Raw genomic sequence first — 11,975 nt, forward strand, 5'->3', positions numbered from 1 at the left:
TTCTTCAATTTATTTAAGAAAATATTTCTACTGGTAAAACAGTTGGACAAGGGGGCACCCAGATTTGAAAAAGGGATCTCTGCAGTCAAATGCTCTACCACTGAGCTGTACCCCCAGTTCTGAAATGTTCACCTTTATTTATTCAGTAATATGTACAAAGTGGAAGCAACATGCAATCACCATCAAAGCAATGCATTTTCAGCCACCAAACCCTCCTTATAAGTATAAGGGGTACAAAAGATGTCCTTTATCTGCCTTCGTAAAATACAGTGAGGTTTCCAGTGCAAGAATTCATACATTTCGTATCACATGTAGATCTTGGAACATGGAAAAAAAAACTTTTGTCAAATGCACAAATTCTGCAAAACGTAACTGCTTCTCTACTGCAGTTTGTTGATTTTGTGCTAAGAGCATAGTTAAACCCAATTGTTCATTGTTTTGTATATGAAATGATGATATATTTTATTGTTTCTTACAGTGCATTGGGTTGAAAAACATTTTAACAGGATCTATTGAAGAGGGTATATGGTTATGAAACAGGGACTTCTTGAACTGCACTCCTACCCTCTACCACTGACATAAACCCTTGAATGCTGAAAACTGCCCGTTTTTAAAAAAAAGTGATAGAGTGGGTGACTGTATGGAACTTGTAGAACTAATGACATCAGTGCACTTCTGGTCAGCTGTACAAATTAATACATTTCATTAAGGGCATATTATTGGTTTCCATCAAAGTTTTATAACATTCATATGAGCTTCCAATGGACTATTTCAAACTGATAATATCACCAGTAGAACTTGGGTGAATGTAATACACAGCTTGTATCATACGAAGGAATCCGAAACAGCTTAATGGTGTTTACCCTATGTTTCAGGAGATGATCAGGAGTATTTCAAATGTAGAAATGTGTTGCTCATTACATAAAATGCTAAGATTGTAAATGTTTTCTTCAATTTATTTAAAAAAATATTTCTACAGGTGCAACAGGTGGACCAGGGGGCACTCAGATTTGAACTAGAGACCTCTTGATCTGCAGTCAAATGCTCTACCACTGAGCTATACCCGCACTTCTAAAATGTTCACCTTTATTAATTCAGTAATATGTACAAAGTGCAAGCAACATGCAATCACCATCAAAGCAATGCATTTTCAGCCACCAAACCCTCCTTATAAGTATATGGGGTGCGAAGGATGTCCTTTATCTGCCTTGGTAAAATACAGTGAGGTTTCCATTGCAAGAATTCATACATTTCGTATCACATGTAGATCTTGGAACATGGAAAAAAAACTTTTGTCAAATGCACAAATTCTGCAAAACGTAACTGCTTCTCTACTGCAGTTTGTTGATTTTGTGCTAAGAGCATAGTTAAACCCAATTGTTCATTGTTTTTTACACAAAATGATGATATTTCCTATTGTTTCTTACAGTGCATTGGGTTGAAAAACATTTTAACAGGATCTATTGAAGAGGGTATATGGTTATGAAACAGGGACTTCTTGAACTGCACTCCTACGCTCTACCACTGACATGAACCGTTGAATGCTGAAAACTGCCCTTTTTAAAAGAAGTGATAGAGTGTGTGACTGTATGGAACTTGTAGAACTAATGACATCAGTACACTTCTGGTCAGCTGGACAAATTAATACATTTCATTAAGGGCATATTATTGGTTTCCACCACAGTTTTATAACATTCATATGCGCTTCCAATGGACTATTTCAAACTGATAATATCAGCAGTAGAACTTGGGTGAATGTAATACACAGCTTGTATCATACGAAGAAATCCGAAACAGCTTAATGGTGTTTACACTATGTTTCAGGAGATGATCAGGAGTATTTCAAATGTAGAAATGTGTTGCTCATTACATAAAATGCTAAGATTGTAAATGTTTTCTTCAATTTATTTAATTAAAAAAATATTTCTACAGGTAAAACAGTTGGACAAGGGGGCACTCAGATTTGAACTAGGGCCCTCTTGATCTACAGTCAAATGCTCTCCGACTGAGCTATACCCGCACTTCCAAAATGTTCACCTTTATTAAATCAGTAATATGTACAAAGTGCAAGCAACATGCAATCACCATCAAAGCAATGCATTTTCAGCCACCAAACCCTCCTTATAACTATAAGGGATACACAAGATGTCCTTTATCTGCCTTGGTAAAATACAGTGAGGTTTCCATTGCAAGAATTCATACATTTCGTTTCACATGTAGATCTTGGAACATGGGAAAAAAACTTTTGTCAAATGCACAAATTCTGCAAAACGTAACTGCTTCTCTACTGCAGTTTGTTGATTTTGTGCTAAGAGCATAGTTAAACCCAATTGTTCATTGTTTTGTATATGAAATGATGATATATTGTATTGTTTCTTACAGTGCATTGGGTTGAAAAACATTTTAACAGGATCTATTGAAGAGGGTATATGGTTATGAAACAGGGACTTCTTGAACTGCACTCCTACGCTCTACCACTGACATAAACCGTGAATGCTGAAAACTGCCCTTTTTAAAAGAAGTGATAGAGTGTGTGACTGTATGGAACTTGTAGAACTAATGACATCAGTACACTTCTGGTCAGCTGGACAAATTAATACATTTCATTAAGGGCATATTATTGGTTTCCACCACAGTTTTATAACATTCATATGCGCTTCCAATGGACTATTTCAAACTGATAATATCAGCAGTAGAACTTGGGTGAATGTAATACACAGCTTGTATCATACGAAGAAATCCGAAACAGCTTAATGGTGTTTACCCTATGTTTCAGGAAATGATCAGGAGTATTTCAAATGTAGAAATGTGTTGCTCATTACATAAAATGCTAAGATTGTAAATGTTTTCTTCAATTTATTTAATAAAAAAAGAATTCTACAGGTAAAACAGTTGAACAAGGGGCACCCAGATTTGAACTAGGGACCTCTTGATCTGCAGTCAAATGCTCTACCAATGAACTATACCCCCAGTTCTGAAAAGTTCTCCTTTATTAATTCAGTAATATGTACAAAGTGGAAGCAACATGCAATCACCATCAAAGCAAAGCATTTTCAGCCACCAAACCCTCCTTATAGGTATATGGGGTGCGAAGGATGTCCTTTATCTGCCTTGGTAAAATACATTGAGGTTTCCATTGCAAGAATTCATACATTTCGTATCACATGTAGATCTTGGAACATGGAAAAAAAACTTTTGTCAAATGCACAAATTCTGCAAAACGTAACTCCTTCTCTACTGCAGTTTGTTGATTTTGTGCTAAGAGCATAGTTAAACATAATTGTTCATTGTTTTTTATATGAAATGATTATATATCCTATTGTTTCTTACAGTGCATTGGGTTGAAAAACATTTTAACAGGATCTATTGAAGAGGGCATATGGTTATGAAACAGGGACTTCTTGAACTGCACTCCTACGCTCTACCAATGACATAAACCCTTGAATGCTGAAAACTGCCCTTTTTAAAAAAAGTGATAGAGTGGGTGACTGTATGGAACTTGTACAACTAATGACATCAGTGCACTTCTGGGAAGCTGTACAAATTAATACATTTCATTAAGGGCATATTATTGGTTTCCACCACAGTTTTATAACATTCATATGCGCTTCCAATGGACTATTTCAAACTGATAATATCACCAGTAGAACTTGGGTGAATGTAATATACAGCTTGTATCATACGCAGAAATCCGAAACAGCTTAATGGTGTTTACCCTATGTTTCCAGAGATGATCAGGAGTATTTCAAATGTAGAAATGTGTTGCTCATTACATAAAATGCTAAGATTGTAAATGTTTTCTTCAATTTATTTAAGAAAATATTTCTACTGGTAAAACAGTTGGACAAGGGAGCACCCAGATTTGAACAAGGGATCTCTGCAGTCAAATGCTCTACCACTGAACTATACCCCCAGTTCTGAAATGTTCACCTTTATTTATTCAGTAATATGTACAAAGTGGAAGCAACATGCAATCACCATCAAAGCAATGCATTTTCAGCCACCAAACCCTCCTTATAAGTATAAGGGGTACAAAATATGTCCTTTATCTGCCTTCGTAAAATACAGTGAGGTTTCCAGTGCAAGAATTCATACATTTCGTATCACATGTAGATCTTGGAACATGGAAAAAAAATGTTTTGTCAAATGCACAAATTCTGCAAAACGTAACTGCTTCTCTACTGCAGTTTGTTGATTTTGTGCTAAGAGCATAGTTAAACCCAATTGTTCATTGTTTTGTATATGAAATGATGATATATTGTATTGTTTCTTACAGTGCATTGGGTTGAAAAACATTTTAACAGGATCTATTGAAGAGGGTATATGGTTATGAAACAGGGACTTCTTGAACTGCACTCCTACCCTCTACCACTGACATAAACCCTTGAATGCTGAAAACTGCCCTTTTTAAAAAAAGTGATAGAGTGGGTGACTGTATGGAACTTGTAGAACTAATGACATCAGTGCACTTCTGGTCAGCTGTACAAATTAATACATTTCATTAAGGGCATATTATTGGTTTCCACCAAAGTTTTATAACATTCATATGAGCTTCCAATGGACTATTTCAAACTGATAATATCACCAGTAGAACTTGGGTGAATGTAATACACAGCTTGTATCATACGAAGAAATCCGAAACAGCTTAATGGTGTTTACCCTATGATTCAGGAGATGATCAGGAGTATTTCAAATGTAGAAATGTGTTGCTCATTACATAAAATGCTAAGATTGTAAATGTTTTCTTCAATTTATTTAAAAAAATATTTCTAAAGGTGCAACAGGTGGACGAGGGGGCACTCAGATTTGAACTAGAGACCTCTTGATCTGCAGTCAAATGCTCTACCACTGAGCTATACCCGCACTTCTAAAATGTTCACCTTTATTAATTCAGTAATATGTACAAAGTGCAAGCAACATGCAATCACCATCAAAGCAATGCATTTTCAGCCACCAAACCCTCCTTATAAGTATATGGGGTGCGAAGGATGTCCTTTATCTGCCTTGGTAAAATACAGTGAGGTTTCCATTGCAAGAATTCATACATTTCGTTTCACATGTAGATCTTGGAACATGGGAAAAAAACTTTTGTCAAATGCACAAATTCTGCAAAACGTAACTGCTTCTCTACTGCAGTTTGTTGATTTTGTGCTAAGAGCATAGTTAAACCCAATTGTTCATTGTTTTGTATATGAAATGATGATATATTGTATTGTTTCTTACAGTGCATTGGGTTGAAAAAATTTTAACAGGATCTATTGAAGAGGGTATATGGTTATGAAACAGGGACTTCTTGAACTGCACTCCTACGCTCTACCACTGACATAAACCGTGAATGCTGAAAACTGCCCTTTTTAAAAGAAGTGATAGAGTGTGTGACTGTATGGAACTTGTAGAACTAATGACATCAGTACACTTCTGGTCAGCTGGACAAATTAATACATTTCATTAAGGGCATATTATTGGTTTCCACCACAGTTTTATAACATTCATATGCGCTTCCAATGGACTATTTCAAACTGATAATATCAGCAGTAGAACTTGGGTGAATGTAATACACAGCTTGTATCATACGAAGAAATCCGAAACAGCTTAATGGTGTTTACCCTATGTTTCAGGAAATGATCAGGAGTATTTCAAATGTAGAAATGTGTTGCTCATTACATAAAATGCTAAGATTGTAAATGTTTTCTTCAATTTATTTAATAAAAAAAGAATTCTACAGGTAAAACAGTTGAACAAGGGGCACCCAGATTTGAACTAGGGACCTCTTGATCTGCAGTCAAATGCTCTACCACTGAGATATACCCCCAGTTCTGAAATGTTCACCTTTATTAATTCAGTAAGATGTACAAAGTGCAAGCAACATGCAATCACCATCAAAGCAATGCATTTTCAGCCACCAAACCCTCCTTATAAGTATATGGGATGCGAAGGATGTCCTTTATCTGCCTTGGTAAAATACAGTGAGGTTTCCATTGCAAGAATTCATACATTTCATATCACATGTAGATCTTGGAACATGGAAAAAAAACTTTTGTCAAATGCACAAATTCTGCAAAACGTAACTGCTTCTCTACTGCAGTTTGTTGATTTTGTGCTAAGAGCATAGTTAAACCCAATTGTTCATTGTTTTTTACACGAAATGATGATATATTGTATTGTTTCTTACAGTGCATTGGGTTGAAAAACATTTTAACAGGATCTATTGAAGAGGGTATATGGTTATGAAACAGGGACTTCTTGAACTGCACTCCTACGCTCTACCACTGACATAAACCCTTGAATGCTGAAAATTGCCCTTTTTAAAAAAAGTGATAGAGTGGGTGACTGTATGGAACTTGTAGAACTAATGACATCAGTGCACTTCTGGGCAGCTGTACAAATTAATACATTTCATTAAGGGCATATTATTGGTTTGTACCACAGTTTTATAACATTCATATGAGCTTCCAATGGACTATTTCAAACTGATAATATCACTAGTAGAACTTGGGTGAATGTAATACACAGTTTGTATCATACGAAGAAATCCGAAACAGCTTAATGGTGTTTACACTATGTTTCAGGAGATGATCAGGAGTATTTCAAATGTAGAAATGTGCTGCTCATTACATAAAATGCTAAGATTGTAAATGTTTTCTTCAATTTATTTAAAACAATATTTCTACAGGTACAACAGTTGGACCAGGGGGCACCCAGATTTGAATAAGGGACCTCTTGATCTGCAGTCAAATGCTCTACCACTGAGCTATACCCCCAATTCGATAATGTTCACCTTTATTTATTCAGTAATATGTACAAAGTGGAAGCAACATGCAATCACCATCAAAGCAATGCATTTTCAGCCACCAAACCCTCCTTATAAGTATAAGGGGTGCGAAGGATGTCCTTTATCTGCCTTGGTAAAATACAGTGAGGTTTCCATTTCCAGAATTCATACATTTCGTATCACATGTAGATCTTGGAACATGGAAAAAAAAACTTTTGTCAAATGCACAAATTCTGCAAAACGTAACTGCTTCTCTACTGCAGTTTGTTGATTTTGTGCTAAGAGCATAGTTAAACCCAATTGTTCATTGTTTTTTATATGAAATGATGATATATCCTATTGTTTCTTACAGTGCATTGGGTTGAAAAACATTTTAACAGGATCTATTGAAGAGGGTAGATGGTTATGAAACTGGGACTTCTTGAACTGCATTCCTACGCTCTACCACTGAGTTAAACCCTTGAATGCTGAAAACAGCCCTTTTTTAAAAAGGTGATAGAGTGGGTGACTGTATGGAACTTGTAGAACTAATGACATCAGTACACTTCTGGTCAGCTGGACAAATTAATACATTTCATTAAGGGCATATTATTGGTTTCCACCACAGTTTTATAACGTTCATATGAGCTTCCAATGGACTATTTCAAACTGATAATATTACCAGTAGAACTTGGTTGAATGTAAAACACAGCTTGTATCATATGAAGAAATCCTAAACAGCTTAATGGTGTTTACCGTATGTTTCCGGGGATGATCAGGAGTATTTCAAATGTAGAAATGTGTTGCTCATTACATAAAATGCTAAGATTGTAAATGTTTTATTCAATTTATTTAAAACAATATTTCTACAGGTACAACCGGTGGACCAGGGGGCACCCAGATTTGAATTAGGGACCTCTTGATCTGCTGTCAAATGCTCTACCACTGAGCTATACCCGCATTTCTGAAATGTTCACCTTTATTAATTCAGTAAGATGTACAAAGTGCAAGCAACATGCAATCACCATCAAAGCAATGCATTTTCAGCCACCAAACCCTCCTTATAAGTATATGGGATGCGAAGGATGTCCTTTATCTGCCTTGGTAAAATACAGTGAGGTTTCCATTGCAAGAATTCATACATTTCATATCACATGTAGATCTTGGAACATGGAAAAAAAACTTTTGTCAAATGCACAAATTCTGCAAAACGTAACTGCTTCTCTACTGCAGTTTGTTGATTTTGTGCTAAGAGCATAGTTAAACCCAATTGTTCATTGTTTTTACACGAAATGATGATATATCCTATTGTTTCTTACAGTGCATTGGGTTGAAAAACATTTTAACAGGATCTATTGAAGAGGGTATATGGTTATGAAACAGGGACTTCTTGAACTGCACTCCTACGCTCTACCACTGACATAAACCCTTGAATGCTGAAAATTGCCCTTTTTAAAAAAAGTGATAGAGTGGGTGACTGTATGGAACTTGTAGAACTAATGACATCAGTGCACTTCTGGGCAGCTGTACAAATTAATACATTTCATTAAGGGCATATTATTGGTTTGTACCACAGTTTTATAACATTCATATGAGCTTCCAATGGACTATTTCAAACTGATAATATCACTAGTAGAACTTGGGTGAATGTAATACACAGCTTGTATCATACTAAGAAATCCGAAACAGCTTAAGGTGTTTACACTATGTTTCAGGAGATGATCAGGAGTATTTCAAATGTAGAAATGTGCTGCTCATTACATAAAATGCTAAGATTGTAAATGTTTTCTTCAATTTATTTAAAACAATATTTCTACAGGTACAACAGTTGGACCAGGGGGCACCCAGATTTGAATAAGGGACCTCTTGATCTGCAGTCAAATGCTCTACCACTGAGCTATACCCCCAATTCGATAATGTTCACCTTTATTTATTCAGTAATATGTACAAAGTGGAAGCAACATGCAATCACCATCAAAGCAATGCATTTTCAGCCACCAAACCCTCCTTATAAGTATAAGGGGTGCGAAGGATGTCCTTTATCTGCCTTGGTAAAATACAGTGAGGTTTCCATTTCCAGAATTCATACATTTCGTATCACATGTAGATCTTGGAACATGGAAAAAAAAACTTTTGTCAAATGCACAAATTCTGCAAAACGTAACTGCTTCTCTACTGCAGTTTGTTGATTTTGTGCTAAGAGCATAGTTAAACCCAATTGTTCATTGTTTTTTATATGAAATGATGATATATCCTATTGTTTCTTACAGTGCATTGGGTTGAAAAACATTTTAACATGATCTATTGAAGAGGGTAGATGGTTATGAAACTGGGACTTCTTGAACTGCATTCCTACGCTCTACCACTGAGTTAAACCCTTGAATGCTGAAAACAGCCCTTTTTTAAAAAGGTGATAGAGTGGGTGACTGTATGGAACTTGTAGAACTAATGACATCAGTACACTTCTGGTCAGCTGGACAAATTAATACATTTCATTAAGGGCATATTATTGGTTTCCACCACAGTTTTATAACGTTCATATGAGCTTCCAATGGACGATTTCAAACTGATAATATTACCAGTAGAACTTGGTTGAATGTAAAACACAGCTTGTATCATATGAAGAAATCCTAAACAGCTTAATGGTGTTTACCGTATGTTTCCGGGGATGATCAGGAGTATTTCAAATGTAGAAATGTGTTGCTCATTACATAAAATGCTAAGATTGTAAATGTTTTATTCAATTTATTTAAAACAATATTTCTACAGGTACAACCGGTGGACCAGGGGGCACCCAGATTTGAATTAGGGACCTCTTGATCTGCTGTCAAATTCTCTACCACTGAACTATACCCCGAGTTCTGAAATGTACTCCTTTATTAATTCAGTAATATGTACAAAGTGGAAGCAACATGCAATCACAATCAAAGCAATGCATTTTCAGCCACCAAACCCTCCTTATAACTATAAGGGATACACAAGATGTCCTTTATCTGCCTTGGTAAAATACAGTGAGGTTTCCATTGCAAGAATTCATACATTTCGTATCACATGTAGATCTTGGAACATGGAAAAAAACTTTTGTCAAATGCACAAATTCTGCAAAACGTAACTGCTTCTCTAATGCAGTTTGTTGATTTTGTGCTAAGAGCATAGTTAAACCCAATTGTTCATTGTTTTTTATATGAAATGATGATATATCCTATTGTTTCTTACAGTGCATTGGGTTGAAAAATATTTTAACAGGATCTATTGAAGAGGGTATATGGTTATGAAACAGGGACTTCTTGAACTGCACTCCTACCCTCTACCACTGACACAAACCCTTGAATGCTGAAAACTGCTCTTTTTTAAAAAGGTGATAGAGTGGGTGACTGTATGGAACTTGTAGAACTAATGACATCAGTGCACTTCTGGTCAGCGGTACAAGTTAATACATTTCATTAAGCGCATATTATTGGTTTCCACCACAGTTTTATAACATTCATATGCGCTTCCAATGGACTATTTCAAACTGATAATATCACCAGTAGAACTTGGGTAATGTAATACACAGCTTGTATCATACTAAGTATTCCGAAACAGCTTAATGGTGTTTACCCTATGTTTCCGGGGATGATCAGGAGTATTTCAAATGTAGAAATGTGTTGCTCATTACATAAAATGCTAAGATTGTAAATGTTTTCTTCAATTTATTTAAAAAAATATTTCTACAGGTAAAACAGTTGGACAAGGGGTCACCCAGATTTGAACTAGGGACCTCTTGATCTGCAATCGAATGCTCTACCTCTGAGCTATACCCCAAATTCTGAAATGTTTACCTTTATTTATTCAGTAATATGTACAAAGTGGAAGCAACATGCAATCACCATCAAAGCAATGCATTTTCAGCCACCAAACCCTCCTTATAAGTATAAGGGGTACAAAAGATTTCCTTTATCTGCCTTCGTAAAATACAGTGAGGTTTCCAGTGCAAGAATTCATACATTTCGTATCACATGTAGATCTTGGAACATGGAAAAAAAAACTTTTGTCAAATGCACAAAGTCTGCAAAACGTAACTGCTTCTCTACTGCAGTTTGTTGATTTTGTGCTAAGAGCATAGTTAAACCCAATTGTTCATTGTTTTGTATATGAAATGATGATATATCTTATTGTTTCTTACACTGCATTGGGTTGAAAAACATTTTAACAGGATCTATCGAAGAGGGTATATGGTTATGAAACATGGACTTCTTGAACTGCACTCCTACCCTATACCACTGACATAAACCCTTGAATGCTGAAAACTGCCCTTTTTTTAAAAAAAGTGATAGAGTGGGTGGCTGTATGGAACTTGTAGAACTAATGACATCAGTGCACTTCTGGTCAGCTGTACAAATTAATACATTTCATTAAGGGCATATTATTGGTTTCCACCACAGTTTTATAACATTCATATGAGCTTCCAATGGACTATTTCAAACTGATAATATCACCAGTAGAACTTGGGTGAATGTAATACACAGCTTGTATCATACGAAGAAATCCGAAACAGCTTAATGGTGTTTACACTATGTTTCAGGAGATGATCAGGAGTATTTCAAATGTAGAAATTTGTTGCTCATTACATAAAATGCTTAGATTGTAAATGTTTTATTCAATTTATTTAAAAAAATAGTTCTACAGGTACAACAGTTGGACCAGCGGGCACCCAGATTTGAACTAGGGACCTCTTGATCCGCAGTTAAATGCTCTACCACTGAACTATACCCCCAGTTCTGAAGTTTTCACCTTTATTAATTCAGTAATATGTACAAAGTGGAAGCAACATGCAATCACCATCAAAGCAATGCATTTTCAGCCACCAAACCCTCCTTATAACTATAAGGGTACACAAGATGTCCTTTATCTGCCTTGGTAAAATACAGTGAGGTTTCCATTGCAAGAATTCATACATTTCGTATCACATGTAGATCTTGGAACATGGAAAAAAAAACTTTTGTCAAATGCACAAATTCTGCAAAACGTAACTGCTTCTCTATTGCAGTTTGTTGATTTTGTGCTAAGAGCATAGTTAAACCCAATTGTTCATTGTTTTTTATATGAAATGATGATATATCCTATTGTTTCTTACAGTGCATTGGGTTGAAAAACATTTTAACAGGATCTATTGAAGAGGGTATATGGTTATGAAACAGGGACTTCTTGAACTGCACTCCTACCCTCTACCACTGACATAAAC

The 11,975-nt window shown here is 35.7% G+C and overlaps 1 non-coding gene across 1 annotated transcript; it reads right to left on the minus strand.

The window, feature by feature from the left end:
* Window positions 1–11,435: 11,435 nt before the first annotated feature.
* On the minus strand, window positions 11,436–11,507 carry TRNAR-GCG (transfer RNA arginine (anticodon GCG)). Its single transcript has one exon. It is a non-coding gene; the product is annotated as a tRNA-Arg (tRNA).
* Window positions 11,508–11,975: the final 468 nt, after the last annotated feature.

The sequence above is a fragment of the Ambystoma mexicanum genome, chromosome 4q (assembly GCF_040938575.1).
Source record: "Ambystoma mexicanum isolate Mex_15411 chromosome 4q, UKY_AmexF1_1, whole genome shotgun sequence".
Classification (NCBI taxonomy): domain Eukaryota; kingdom Metazoa; phylum Chordata; class Amphibia; order Caudata; family Ambystomatidae; genus Ambystoma; species Ambystoma mexicanum.